The sequence below is a fragment of the Castor canadensis genome, chromosome 17 (genome assembly GCF_047511655.1).
Source record: "Castor canadensis chromosome 17, mCasCan1.hap1v2, whole genome shotgun sequence".
NCBI lineage: Eukaryota > Metazoa > Chordata > Mammalia > Rodentia > Castoridae > Castor > Castor canadensis.
The window spans coordinates 57,938,721-57,952,697 of NC_133402.1; the positions used below are offsets into that span (position 1 = coordinate 57,938,721).

Sequence of the window (13,977 nt, forward strand, 5' to 3'; positions counted from 1 at the left end):
AATGGGGTGTTGAAGTCTTAAATTATTATTGTGGAACTATTATAGAACTATTTTTCCCTTCAATTTTGTTAGTTTTTACTTTATACATTTTATCTTTGTGTGTGTGCTGGGGATTGAACCCAGGGCCTTACACGTGTTAGGCAAGTGCTCTGTCATTGAGCTATAATCCCTGTCCCTACTTCATATGTTTTGATGGTCTGTCATTAGGTATGTAAATATTTATAATTGTTGCATCTTGCCTTTTGTTAATGTATAATATCCTTCTTGGTACCCTTTGACTAATAATCTCTTCCCCCCACCCCCCACCTGCCCCAATCTCTGGTAACCACCCTTCTGTTCTCTAATGAGTTCCTCATGATTCTACACATGTGTGAGATCATGCAGTATTTTTCTTTCTGTACCTGGTTTGTTTCACTTAGCATAATCCACATTGTTGCAAATGACATAATTTACTATACTCTGTATAGTATTCTACAGAGTTTGTTTGACATATTTTCTTTATCCATTCATCCATTAATGAACACAGCTTGATTCTGTATTTTAACTGTGAATAATGCAGCAATGATTATGGAAGTGCAAATTTCTTTTTTTTTTTGGCATATTGATTTAAATTGCTTTGGATATATACACAGAAGTGGGATAACTGGATCATATAGTAGTTTTATTTTTAGTTTTTTGAGAAATATCCATACTGTTTTCCATAATGGCTATACTAATATACATTCCCACTAATGAGCAACAGTGTCCTTTTCTCCGTATCCTTGTCAACACTTGTTAGGGTTCATCTTTTTGTGAAAAGTATTCAACAGATGTGATAAGAGATCTCATTATGGTTTTAATTTGCTTTTCCCTTAATGGTCTCCTCTCCACCCCCTGCCAAGGTACATGATTAAGAGATTTTGGATTTGACTTAATAGGAGTCAGGAAATAGCACAAAGTCTCTTGGAAAGGTATTTGGAGGTACCTATTAAGTAGTACTGTAGAGTTTACAAAGCACATTCATGGCCAGGATTTTTAATAATGTGCTGGTTTCCTGTAATTCCAGTAGGTCTTACAGCACAGTGTAGACCAAGAAGATAATGGGAAGCTTGATAAACTTTTTTTTTTTTTTTTTTTTGTGGTGCTGGGGATAGACCCTTGGGCCTTGCACGTGTTAAGCATATTCTACCCCACTATCAGCTTTAATAGATCTAAGTAGTAAAGTCTTAAAACCATTTTGAATAAAAGTTACATGAGCACTTGGAAGGTATGAGGGGAAATTGGAATTAAGTGCAGCAGTTAGTATGGAAAACACCCAAATGGGGCTGGGCTGATGGAGTGGCTCATGTGGTAGAGCGCCTGCCTAGCAAGTGTGAGGTTCTGAGGTCAAACTCCTGTACTGTCAAAAACCAACAAAAATAGTTTGTAAGCACCTGTGTAGCGTTGTTTCAGTTAATGTGAGGACAATGGAGAGTGCTGTGTTAAACCTCATAGATCTTTCTCTGGCCTAGGCTGGTTCCTGTATTTTCCTTGAATCAGAGCTCAGGAATTATAGGTTCTTTTGTTTCCTTGAAACTGATGTTACTCACACAGCCCCTTTGGGTTCTTCTCAAATTTGCTAAAAAGTTAGAAAATCTAGATAATTTTCCCAGAGTCCTTAACCTTATAGCTACCATAGACAAATACAGAAGCAATTTAGAGATAAAGGTAACGGAACAAGGGATTTTTTATATTTTGTACTTTTACCACTATGGCCTCTGGTTTCTGACTCCATTTTATTTTTGAGAGTATAGTCACCTAGGTCAGTTCCTCTCCCCTCAGGTAAAGTTTTTAGACATTTTTTTCTCTCCCTTCACCTACCCCCTCCTTTCACTTCCCTCCCTTTCCCTCTCCAGAGGCCCAGAGTTCTTTAAAAGACCCAGTGAGATTTTCTACATTTAAAATTTTTATCATAGTTCAAATTGTCAAACAGTACCAAGTAGCATATAACAAAAATTGTAATTTTTTTTTGTTTTCCTCTATCCTTGCTTCAATGGATACTTACTTTCAATGTTAAGTTCTTGGTATTTTATATATATAGCTAAGTAATTTGTCTGTATTATCTCATTAAATTTAGGCATTAATGAGGACATTCATTTTCTTAACTCTTCTTGATCTATTTTAATAAAATTGTATATCTATTTAGTGTTGTCATTATTATCATGTATACATTTAAGTGCTAGACAGCTGACCTACCTCCTCTGATTAAATGTTCTTTCTTGTGTAGCTTAATTTTTCTTAAAATTTGTAAAATTATCATTTAAAAATTTCTTTTCACAACAATGGGATTGGACTTTGAGCACATGATAAAAGTGAGAGCACACAAGGGAGGGGTGAGGATAGGTAAGACACCTAAAAAATTAGCTAGCATTTGTTGCCCTTAACACAGGGAAACTAAAGCAGATACCTTAAAAGCAACTGAGGCCAATAGGAAAAGGGGACCGGGAACTAGAGAAAAGGTGAGATCAAAAAGAATTAACCTAGAAGGTAACACACATGCACAGGAAAGTAATGTGAGTCAACTCCCTGTATAGCTATCCTTATCTCAACCAGCAAAAACCCTTGTTCCTTCCTATTATTGCTTATACTTTCTCTACAACAAAATTAGAAATAAAGGCAAAATAGTTTCTGCTGGGTATTGAGGGGGGGTGGGGGGGGAGAGGGAGGGGGAAGAGGGGGTGGTAAGGGAGTGGGTGGGGGCAGGGGGGAGAAATGACCCAAGCCTTGTATGCACATATGAATAATAAAATAAGAAAAAAATTTCTGTGTTCTTTGATCCTTATAGCAAAGTCTTAACCCCCTCCAACAGTTCTGTAAAATTCACATTTGTATGTAATTTTTCACTTGTTCATGTCAACTGTTTCCTTTTTTTTTCCCCCCTAAAGTCTTCTAGTTTGGACTATTTGTTCTAGACCCACTGCAGAGCTAGATTTCCTTTTGCTAGCATCATGGAAATTCCCTTTGCTTTTTCTTCATTTGCTGCCCTGCTTCTTTTTTCTTACTTTATTCCCTTGTTTGGCTGGATCATGTTATCTAATTGTTTTCTGAGTAAAGGTACATTGCAATTAAATTTTTCGAGAATGCATATCTGAAAACAATTTTATATTCTGCATTCATACTTAACTGACAGCTTGATTGTGTATAGAAGAGTTATTTAATTGGCATAGAAATTCAGTTTTACAAGCTGAAAATTATTCTGAAGATATGTGGTGGTAATAGTTGTACAACAGTTTGAATATGTTTAATGTCATGGAGTTGTACACTTAAAAATGGTTCAAAAGTGGTTAAAATGGTAATTACAATTTTTTTTTAAAATTTTTGGTAGGACTGGAATTTGAACTCAGGGCTTCACCCTTGCAAAGTAAGCATTCTACCACTTGAGTCACACCTCCAATTCATTTTGCTCTGGCTATTTATTTTTTTCCCAGGTAATGTGGCTCATCTTTATTTTGGTTTTCTTTTTTTGCTCAGGTTATTTTGGAGATGGAGGCTGGCCTTGAACCAAGATCCTCCCAATCTCAGCTTCCCAAGTAGCTAGGATTACAGGTGTGAGGCATGGGCACCTGGCCTCAGACGGTAATTTTATGTGTATTGTATTAGTTTGCTAGGATTGTCATTAACAAAGTACCACAGACTGGTGGCTTAAACCACAGAAATTAATTTTCTCACAATTTCAGAAGGCTGTAAGTCTAAGATAAAAGTGTCAACAGAGTTTAGTTTCTTCTGAGAGCCTCCTCAGCTTTTATTCTCTTTATTTTTATTTTCCTCTCCTGAGCTTTTCCATGCCTGTCTTTTCCCTGTGTCTTTCAGTGTCCTAATCTCTTATAAGAACACCAGTCATACTGGATTGGGGCCAATTAATGACCCAGTTTTACTTCATTTACCTCCTTAAAGACTCTGTAATCCCTATACAGCCACATTCTGAGGTGCTGGGGGTTGGGGCAACATGTGAACTTAGGACATAATTCAGCCATATTTAAAAAAATTTAAAATAACGGTCTCGGTTCCAGTGGCTCACACCTGTGATCCCAGCTACTTGGAGGCTGAGCTGAGGAGAATTGCCAGCTCGTGCAAATAGTTCAAATGCTTTAGACCCTTTTTCAAAAGTAACGAACGCAAAATGGATTGAAAGTATGGTTTAAGTGGAAGAGCACCTGCTTTGCAAGCGTGAAGCCCAAGTTTAAACCCAGTTTCATATATATATATATACACGTATATATGTATATATATACGTGTATATATATATGTATATATATGTATATACATGATCATAATCATTTGTGAGCCCCATTTATCTTCCATTGCCATATAGTACAATAGTACAGTAAGGTTAGCGCAATTAATTTGCTCACATATTTATTGAATTATGACATTCCTTTATTATGTTACACTTTTTTATGACTTATACTATAATTGTATGCTCAATTCATTTAGCAGTATTAATTGCTGCTTTTTCTTTAGTGGTGACGTAATGGCTTCTTTAGGTAATGTAAAATGTAATATTCTCTCCAGATTATACAATGGCTATATTATATTGAATAAATTTATTATAATTCGGAGAGGGTAATAAATGAAATTTTGTGTTGTCTGACAAATATCACTGCATAGGGAGTAATGCCTTATGTGGTAAGGCATTAATAAGCTTGTTGAAGAATTAGGACTATAATTGAGGCTTTTCTTTTTTGGCAGTGCTTGTGTTGGAACTCAGCCTCATACTTGCTAGGCAGCGCTCTTCCACATGAGCCACATCCGTGGCCCTTTTTGCTTTAGTTACTTTTTAAATAGCATCTTGCATTTTTGTTTGGTCTGGCCTGGAATATAATTCTCCTATTTATTCCTCCCTACTAGCTGGGACTACAAGTGTGAGCCACCACTCCTGGCTGAGATATTTTTTTTTAGAGCAAAATATTTGCTTGCTTGGTATATCTTCACATTCGTAGGTTCAAGTAGTTTACATAAAATATTTGTAGAATGAATAAACAAGTGAATTTTAATATATACAGTGTTTTTGCCTATGTCATTTTTGTGAGACATTGATGATACTTCCAAAAGTGGATAGAAAAGAAAAAGATTTTAAGTTCCCTTTATGTCTTGTTTTCCTAGTAGTGGAATTTGTTTCATTAGTAAGTCTTTAACAATGAAATCTACTTGACAGGATACTAGGGCCTAAAAATGGGATAGAATAAAATCATATTATGAATTGACTTGTCATTTTGCATTACTTATGGCATATCAAAGTTAGTTAATTTGCAGATTTTTCCCTATTGTTCACAGAATGATTTGTAACTCAACCAAACTTCCGGACTTGGGTATTGTTATTTAGCTGATTCTTATCAAAAACAGGAAATTGTTAAGATATGTGTTAAAGTACAGCAGACTCTAAAATTGCATTTGCAGTAACATGATAGATTTCCCTTTAGATTTTTTTCTACTACTAGTCCTTCCTTTCTTTTTTTCCCTCAGAAAATAACAACTGACAGGAATGGAGGTGTGGCTCAACTGGTAGGGTAATTGCCTAGCAAGTAGGAAGCCCTGAGTCCAATCCCCACTCCACCAACCACCCCAAGAAGAGAAAAAAAACAACTGACTTGCCAGAAAGGGTCATATCTATTATATCTATATACAGTAACCATTCTCAGAGTTTACAAATAATGCATAATCCTTGATTAAATGTTTGAACAAACACGTGTCTTTAATGTATAGTTATGCCTAATGAGTTTGTAAAAAATAAGTTGGGAAAGAATATGTCTAGGTATTTGATCTGGTATTATTCATATAATTTAGATTGGAAGTTTTCTGAGGGTTCCTAAAGTGGACCTGTTAAGGGGTCTACAAATCCAAAACTATTTCATAATATTAGGATATTAATTTCCCTTTCATCCTGGAGATTTTGGAGGCTGCATGAAATTTGATGATAGTGTGAGATGTCAACTTTTGGAAGATCTGCAAAACTCAGTGCATGCTTACTGAGTAAGGATACAGTATCATGTGTGGATAAAAATAGGTCCATCCAAAGTATATGAGCAGTGACTGTTTCTTGCTCTACATGTACTTAATTTACACGCAGTAAAGCACTTTCTGGTATGAATGAGATTTGCCACATACTTACATATTACGTGTTCACGAGTACACTCTACATACAGAACTGTCCCATCATCCTCTCTCATACGTGTTCACGACTACACTCTACATACAGAACTGTCCCATCATCCTCTCTCATACGTGTTCACGACTGCACTCTACATACAGAACTGTCCCATCATCCTCTCTCATACGTGTTCACGACTACACTCTACATACAGAACTGTCCCATCATCCTCTCTCATACGTGTTCACGACTACACTCTACATACAGAACTGTCCCATCATCCTCTCTCATACGTGTTCACGACTACACTCTACATACAGAACTGTCCCATCATCCTCTCTCATACGTGTTCACGACTACACTCTACATACAGAACTGTCCCATCATCCTCTCTCATACGTGTTCACGACTACACTCTACATACAGAACTGTCCCATCATCCTCTCTCATACGTGTTCACGACTACACTCTACATACAGAACTGTCCCATCATCCTCTCTCATACGTGTTCACGACTACACTCTACATACAGAACTGTCCCATCATCCTCTCTCATACGTGTTCACGACTACACTCTACATACAGAACTGTCCCATCATCCTCTCTCATACGTGTTCACGAGTACACTCTACATACAGAACTGTCCCATCATCCTCTCTCATACGTGTTCACGAGTACACTCTACATACAGAACTGTCCCATCATCCTCTCTCAAGGAAAAAAATTCTTCTTGCTTTTTAGTCATGGCCTCCTCCTGCCATTAGCTTGTGACAGTAAATGATTTATCTTCTGTCTGTGTAGTTTTGCTTTTTCTGGAATGTTTTATGCAGCCTTTGAGTCTGGCTTTTTTAGTTAGCATAATGCATTTGCAATTCATGTGCATTATGTGAATCAGTAGTTCATTCCTTTTTATTGCTGAGTACTAACGTATTGTGCTAGTCAGCTTTCCATTGCTTTGACAAAATGCCTGAGATAAACAACTTAAAAGGAAAAAAGATTTAATTTTACTCAGTTTCAGAGGTTTCAAGTCTGTGGTCACTTGGCTCCATTTCTGGGCCTGTGGTGAGGCAGAACATGATGGCACGGAGCACAAATTGTGACAAAGTTGCTCACCTCATGGTGGGTAGGAAGTCAAGAGCCAGAGGCAGAGGAAGGGGCCTGAGGACAAAATATGTCCTTGAAAGACGTCCTCAGTGACATCAGTATTCTAAATAGACCCCACCTCCTAAAGTTTCTACCACCTTCCAGTAGCTCATTAAGTTATGAATCCATTAGTGGATTAATGAGTTCATTTGGTCAGAGCCCTCATGATACAATCACTTCCAAAGTCCCACCTCTGAACACTGCTGCACTGGGGACTAAATCTTCAACATAAAACCTCTGAGGGGCATTTAAGATCCAAACTATAACATCAATGGCCAGTTTTATCATTAAAGGACATTTGAGTGGTTTCCAGTTTTGGGTGATTATAAACAGAGCTGCTGTAAACATTTGAGTACAGGTCTTTGTGTATAGGTAGGTGTTTGTCTCACTTGGTTAATATCCAGGAGTGAGATTGCTGGGTCATATGGTGTGTATGTGTTTAACTTTATTGTAGCTGCCAGACTTGTAGCCATAGTGGCAATGCAGTTTTGCATTTGCTTCCTCATTGCACCTGGAACTGTCTATTTCTTTTTTGTTCTTTGAGACAGGGTCTCAACTCTATCTTCCTGCCTCAGCTTCCAGAATGCTGGGATTATAGTCATGTACCAGCACACTCAGCTCTTCTATTTTCCTTCTTCTCCTTTTTTTCCTCCTCTCTAAGCTAGTGCTATCGATTGTGGTTTGAGTTTACTTCTTTAATGACTAATGATGTCAAGGATCTTTTCATGATCTTACATACCAACTGTATGTCTTTGGTGAACTTATTTTGCTCCTTTTAGTTTGGTTGCTTGTTTCTTATTGTCAGGTTTTGAAAATTCTTTATATGGTATTCTAGGGATAAGTCTTAAGACAGATATGTAGTTCACAAAATTTTCTTCCTGTCTGTGGTTTATCTATTTATTTTCTTATCAGTGTCTTAGGGCACTTTTTTTTAACCTTTTGATAAAGTCCAAGTTAGCAGTTGTTTTCTATCATGTATAATACTTTTGGTCTTACACTTAAGAACTTTTTGTCTAGCTTAGAGTCACAAAGATTTTCTTCTATGTCTTCTAAAATTTTTATAGTTTTATATTCAATTTAGTAACTTTTGAGATAAATTTTGTATAAAATAAGAATTTATGTCCAGTTTCAGTTTTTTTGTGTATGGTGTTCAGTTGTTTCAGCAACATTTGTTAAAAGGACTATCCTCTATTGTCATTGTACCTTTGTCAGAAATCACCTGGTCATTATTTGTGTAGGTCTATTTCTACACCTTTCCCGTTGGTTTCTGTATCTAGCCAGCACCAATGACTCTAGTGCCATATAATTAGTAAGTTTAGGTTAGTTTTGAGACCAGTTGATATGAGTTCTCTGATGTGTTTTATTTCAAAATTATGTTAGCAGTTTTACCTTATTTGCTTTCTATATACATTTTAGAGTTTTTGATTGCTATGGATACTCTGCTGAGATTTGTTTGAAATTACACTGAACCTGTAAATTATTCAGGGGTAAATAATCATCTTACTAGTATCCGGTATTTTGACCGATGGTCACACTTTTTCTATCATTTATGTAGTTCTGTTTCTTTTATTAGAGTTTTGTAGTTTTCAGCAAATAAATCCTGCACGTATTTTGTTAGCTATGTCTTTAAATATTTCAGTAGTTCAGAATTATCATGAAGGGTACTTTGAAACAAATTTTTGATTTCATTGCTAGCATGTATAAGTTTTTATGTGGTAAACTTGAATCCTACCATGTAGTTAAACTTGCTAATTTTAAAAGCATTTTTGTAGATTCCTTGGACTTTTGTACCTGGACAACTATGTTTTCTGTGAATAAGTATGTTTAATTTTTTTTTTTTTTTTTTTTGCAGTTCTGGGGCTTGAACTCAGGGCCTTCACCCTGAGCCACTCCACCAGCCCTATCTTTTTTTGTGAAGGGTTTTTCAAGATAGGGTCTCTTGAACTATTTGCCCGGGCTGGCTTCAAACTGAAATCCTCCTGATGTCTGCCTCCTGAGTAGCTAGGTTGCAGGCGTGAGTTACCAGTGCCTGGCATATGTTTACTTTTTTTCCAACTTATATTCTTCATTTCTTTTTCTTGCTTTATTGCAGTGTTTAGGACGTCTGGTCTGAATTTAAGTAGAAGTAGAGAGAGTAGACTTCTTTCCTTAGTTCTGATCTTAGTGAGAAACCAGTCTTTCCTTGTTATGTTTGATATTAGCTGTATCTTTTGTAGATACCTTTTATCAGGTTGAGGAATTTCTCTTCTTTGACTAGCTTGCTGAGAGTTTTTATTGTTTTTATAGATTATGTAGGCTATATGAGTGAACTTGAGTGAAGTTTGGTAACTTGTGTCTTGTAAAATTTTTCTATTTCATGTGAGTTGTTGAATTTACTAGCGTATAGTTTTTCATAGTACTCTTATCTTTTTTTAATGTTCCTTTAGGTCTGTAATTGTGTCCTATATTTCATTTCAGATATTGTCAATTTGTCATTCTTACTAGATGGTTATTAATTTTCTTTTTCTTTTTTCTAAGTGTTTTGAAATGTAGCCCAGGATGGCCTCAAACTCCTCATCCTTTTGCCTTAGCCTCTTGAGAGCTGGGATTACAGGCCTGTACCACTTAGGTTATCAGTTTTCTTCAAAGAACATCTTTTGGTTTCATTAATTTTTTTTTTTTTTCCTAATGTTTCGTTTGTAAGTCTCATTGACTGGTGCCAGGCTGAGGTTTTGTTTTGTTTTGTTTTTTTAATGTGCCTACTTTATTAGTTTTAGGATATATATCTTTATCTTATTTTTAAAATTAAAAACTTAAGCGTGACTTTTATGTTTATGTCTGTTTTTGAGACATGGTCTCACTATATTGTCCAGGCTAGTCTGCAACTTGTGAGCTGCTTAAGTGAGCCTCCTCCCGGAGCCTTCTGAGTATATAGGCATGTGCCACCACAAGCAGCTTTATCTTTTATTTTAGTGGTTGCTCTGTAGAAATTATAATATGGATGGTCCTTGGTCTGCCTTCCTCCCTCCCTCGCTTCTTTTCTTCTCTTCCTCCTTTCCTCTCTTTCCCTTTCTTTCTTTTTTATTTTTAATTGAAGGGTCTTGCTATAGCCCAGGCTGGCCTCAAACTGGTTATCCTCTTGCCTCACCCTCCTGAGTGCTGGTATTAAACTAATAGGGTTTTTTTTCTGTTGGTTTTTTTGGTTGTTGTTGTTTCTTTCTTTTCCGCTCTCGTGCTGAAAATCAAACAGAGTTATATACCCAAGTGGCCCCTGATTTTCAATGATTTCACTTGAGATTTTTGAACTTTATAATTGTGCAAAAGTAGCATTCAGTAGAAATAATAATTTGAATTCTGCATTTTGATTTTTTTCCACTGGCTAGTGATACACAGTAAGGTAATATCTGAAGATGCTAGCAGCAGCAGTGAGTGACAATTCATGGTTAGCCATGAAATGACAGTACTGAGCAGTATTCTGCATTGGTAAGCTCAGATGTCTGGTAGGTTGAGTATGTTAAACACATTTTACTAATGTTGAATTTAGAATGAGATCCAGTATCAATTTCATTTTCAAAATATGTGTTGTGCTGTTTGCATTTGTTTGCTGTATGTACTACCAGGGATAGCCTAGGGCTTTGGCATATTTATACTGTCCTTCAATACTTAGTGCCTTTGTTTCTTTGAGTATTTCATACATGCCTAACTTAACTGGAATTACAGATGCCAAAAATAAACAGTTAAAAGCTGGACCCTAGTTAAAGTGGTAAGGATAGATTTTATTTAGTAATTGTTGTGAAGAAGGTTCCAGTGTGGACTTGATACCAGAGTCAGGGCAAAAGTTCTACCTTCAGGGAACCCCAGTGGGTAAGCCCAGGCACCTTCCCAGAAAGCCAGTTAAATAGACAAGCAGTGGTGAAGCCAGGAAAGGCACTTTATTATCAGCATGATTACACTGGGGAGAACAGGTCTAATAACCTAAAACCTGTCTCCAGCGTGCTTGTAGCTATCTCAGGTTGTAGAGAATGGGAAACAAAGGCAAAGACTGAGCATTTCCATAGTAACAAATTTCCAGATTGTCTTAATCTGGTCATGATCTGGTTGATCATTACCTCAGGTCATTCAGGATATGCCATGCAGTGCTGTGTTTGTGCCAAGAAGCTCGCTGTTACTTAGGGGTTAGTTTCCGTCCTTTGTCTTAAAAGGTTCTTCAGGCCTGTTGTTATTGGGATCTAAGTTAACTATAGGTAGAAATACTCAGGAGACCTCAGAAGGAAGGAAATGAAACGAACTGAGTAAAAAACAAAATGGAGTTAGCTGGGTCAGTGGCCCTCTTCCAGATCCCTGCTGTCCAGTGTCATTGCATTTCTTTGGGAATCGGGCCCAACATATAAATTTAATTCACCTTTGACAAAACAAAAGGTGGGAGACTAGTCAAGTGTGACATCTCAGAATTCAGAAGGCTGAGGTAGAAGGATCGTGAGTTAGAGGCCAACCTGGGCCACATAGCGATTTGGACTGGAGTTGGAGGCCAGTCCAGGCTGCAAAGGGTGATCCCGTCTCAAAAAGCAAAAGAAAAATGGGGGCTAGGGGGTAGGAGTGACTTTTGAAAAGTCAGTGAGGGAAGACCTTTGAGTGGTGTTAAGGAATGGTAGGCAATGTGACTAGGCCATGTGGGTTTGTGGACACTTAACTGAAAAAGATGCAAACTTATCTTTATGATAGGAGGCAGTGGTGCAAGTTAGGCCCACCAAGTTAAATCCTTATTCTCCCAAACTGTCTGGCAGCAAAAGCAGCCTTCTTGGTTGTTTGCATGTCAAAAATATAGCTCTCATGTCCTTAAGACAATTCTGGATGGTAGATTTATATGGTGCAAGGTTCAGGGAAAGGATTTATAATTTTAAGCTTTTTAAAATGAGGGGATTCAGGGTCCTATCTGGCTATCACTAGGTCTTGTTTGGAACAAACTAAATTCTGGCAGTGCTGAACTTCGTCAGACAAGTAACTTTAAGGGGGGTCGAAGTCATCATCCTAGGGATTTGGCCTTGAGCTGTTAGAAACTTTCCTGGTATTTTACTTTTTCTGGAGGGAGTGAGGTGGGGTGAGGAAAGTGGGAGACAAAATCATTTGTGCTGAGAATCTGCAATTTTTATAGACCAGAGGGGTTGAGATCCTAGTCCAGAAGATGGCTTATAGGAGCTCAACTAGAATTTGGTCAGAGAGTCTTTTCTGTACCTTTTTCCTACCCTTTTTCTTTGGCTAGAAAGATTAAGTTCTTGTAGAGTTTGAGTTTCCCATGTTGCTCACTTCTGGGTAGGAGAGTGAAGTCGTGAGAGGAGAGAGAAAAATAGTGGGTACCTCTCTGCCTTTTGTCACCATCTCGTCTCCTTTTCTGCTTCCTTTATCCAACCAGACAGGTTTTATCCTAGGGTGTTAATGTATGTGTCCTTCTCCATCATTGTGGCAACAGCGTAGATCTACTCCAAGGCTGACCTTGGGACAGTGCTGAGAGATGAAAAGCAAAGGGAAAAAACAAAAACTCCTCCAGGGATTTAACCTGTACTCGCTGACTTTTAGGAATTTTTAAAATCTTGTCTTTTGGCCAAATGGGCTTCTCTCTTCTTTCTTACATACTTACTGTATAATTCTTCCTAATACATGAATGACAATAAGCACTACCCAAAAATGCTTTTAAAGCATTCTTGCAGCAACAACTAAAGAACTTGGTTGCAGGGGAGGGGAGTAAAAGTAAAGTCTCTAGAAATAATTAACAGTTCACTGGAGATAAGATGGATAAGTAACATAAGATACACATCAGCATGTCTGTGGTGTGGGGTTTGCTTAGGACAAATGAAGCTAGTTTCTTTTTTTGGTTTTGTTTTGTTTTTCCCCTAGTTTTTGTTTTCATATTTCATTTAAACAGCATAAAGGAGGATACAGTAGAAAATGTCATTGCTATCCCTGTCTCTACCCATACAGTTCCCACCAGCACTTGGACAAATACTTCCTTATGTATCTTCCCAAAGTTACTTTATGCAAATATAAACAAGTGAATATATATCCTCTTCCTTTTCTTTTTTCTTCTTTTCATTAGCCTATATTATTTGCACTGAAGTTTCTGCATGTGTGAAAGTATCACAATGAAGTTAGTTCCCACATGAAGAGTGGGAAAAGAATAGTGTTACAGATGTAAAACTGCCAGGCGAAGTGGCTTACATCTGTTATCCTAGCTACTCAAGGTGGAGATCAGGAGGGTCTATGCTTGTAATTAGGGAGGATCACTGACCTGTTATCCTAGCTACTGGGGGACAGAGATCAGGAGGATCACCATTCGAGGCCAGCCCATACAAAAATGTTAGATATCTCCCCCATCCCAACAAACAAGCTGGGCATGGTGGTACATGTCTGTAATCCCAGGTCAGCTATGTGGGAGGCATATGTAGGAGAACCGTGGTCTGAGGCTGACTTCATTGAAAAGCTTGAGACCCTAACTGAAAAACAACCTAAAAGCAAAAAGACCTGAAGGCATGGCTCAAGTGGTAAAGCCTTTGCTTTGCAAGCACAAGGCCCTGAATTCAAACCCATATCACAAAAAACGAAAAAAAAAAAATTAAAGTATGACCTGTAGACTTAGTTTGAATCCCAACTCAAACCATTAAAAGATTTTTTAAAATAACACTCAGCAAAAATTGAACATTGGTATTAGATAAAAGATTTGCCGGAGTTTTTAACCTTAAAAAAGGAGAAAAATG

The 13,977-nt window shown here is 37.3% G+C and overlaps 1 protein-coding gene across 3 annotated transcripts in view; it reads left to right on the plus strand.

The window, feature by feature from the left end:
• Positions 1-13,977, plus strand: part of Nck1 (NCK adaptor protein 1) — a 63,460-nt gene that overhangs the window by 25,845 nt on the left and 23,638 nt on the right. The window contains exon 2 of one of the 3 annotated variants that reach the window (XM_074059926.1): positions 3,490-3,594. The exons of the other annotated variants lie outside the window; for them this stretch is intronic. The gene's annotated coding sequence lies outside the window, so the exon portion shown is untranslated. The remainder of the gene's footprint in view (positions 1-3,489; positions 3,595-13,977) is intronic. 3 annotated transcript variants of the gene reach the window in all.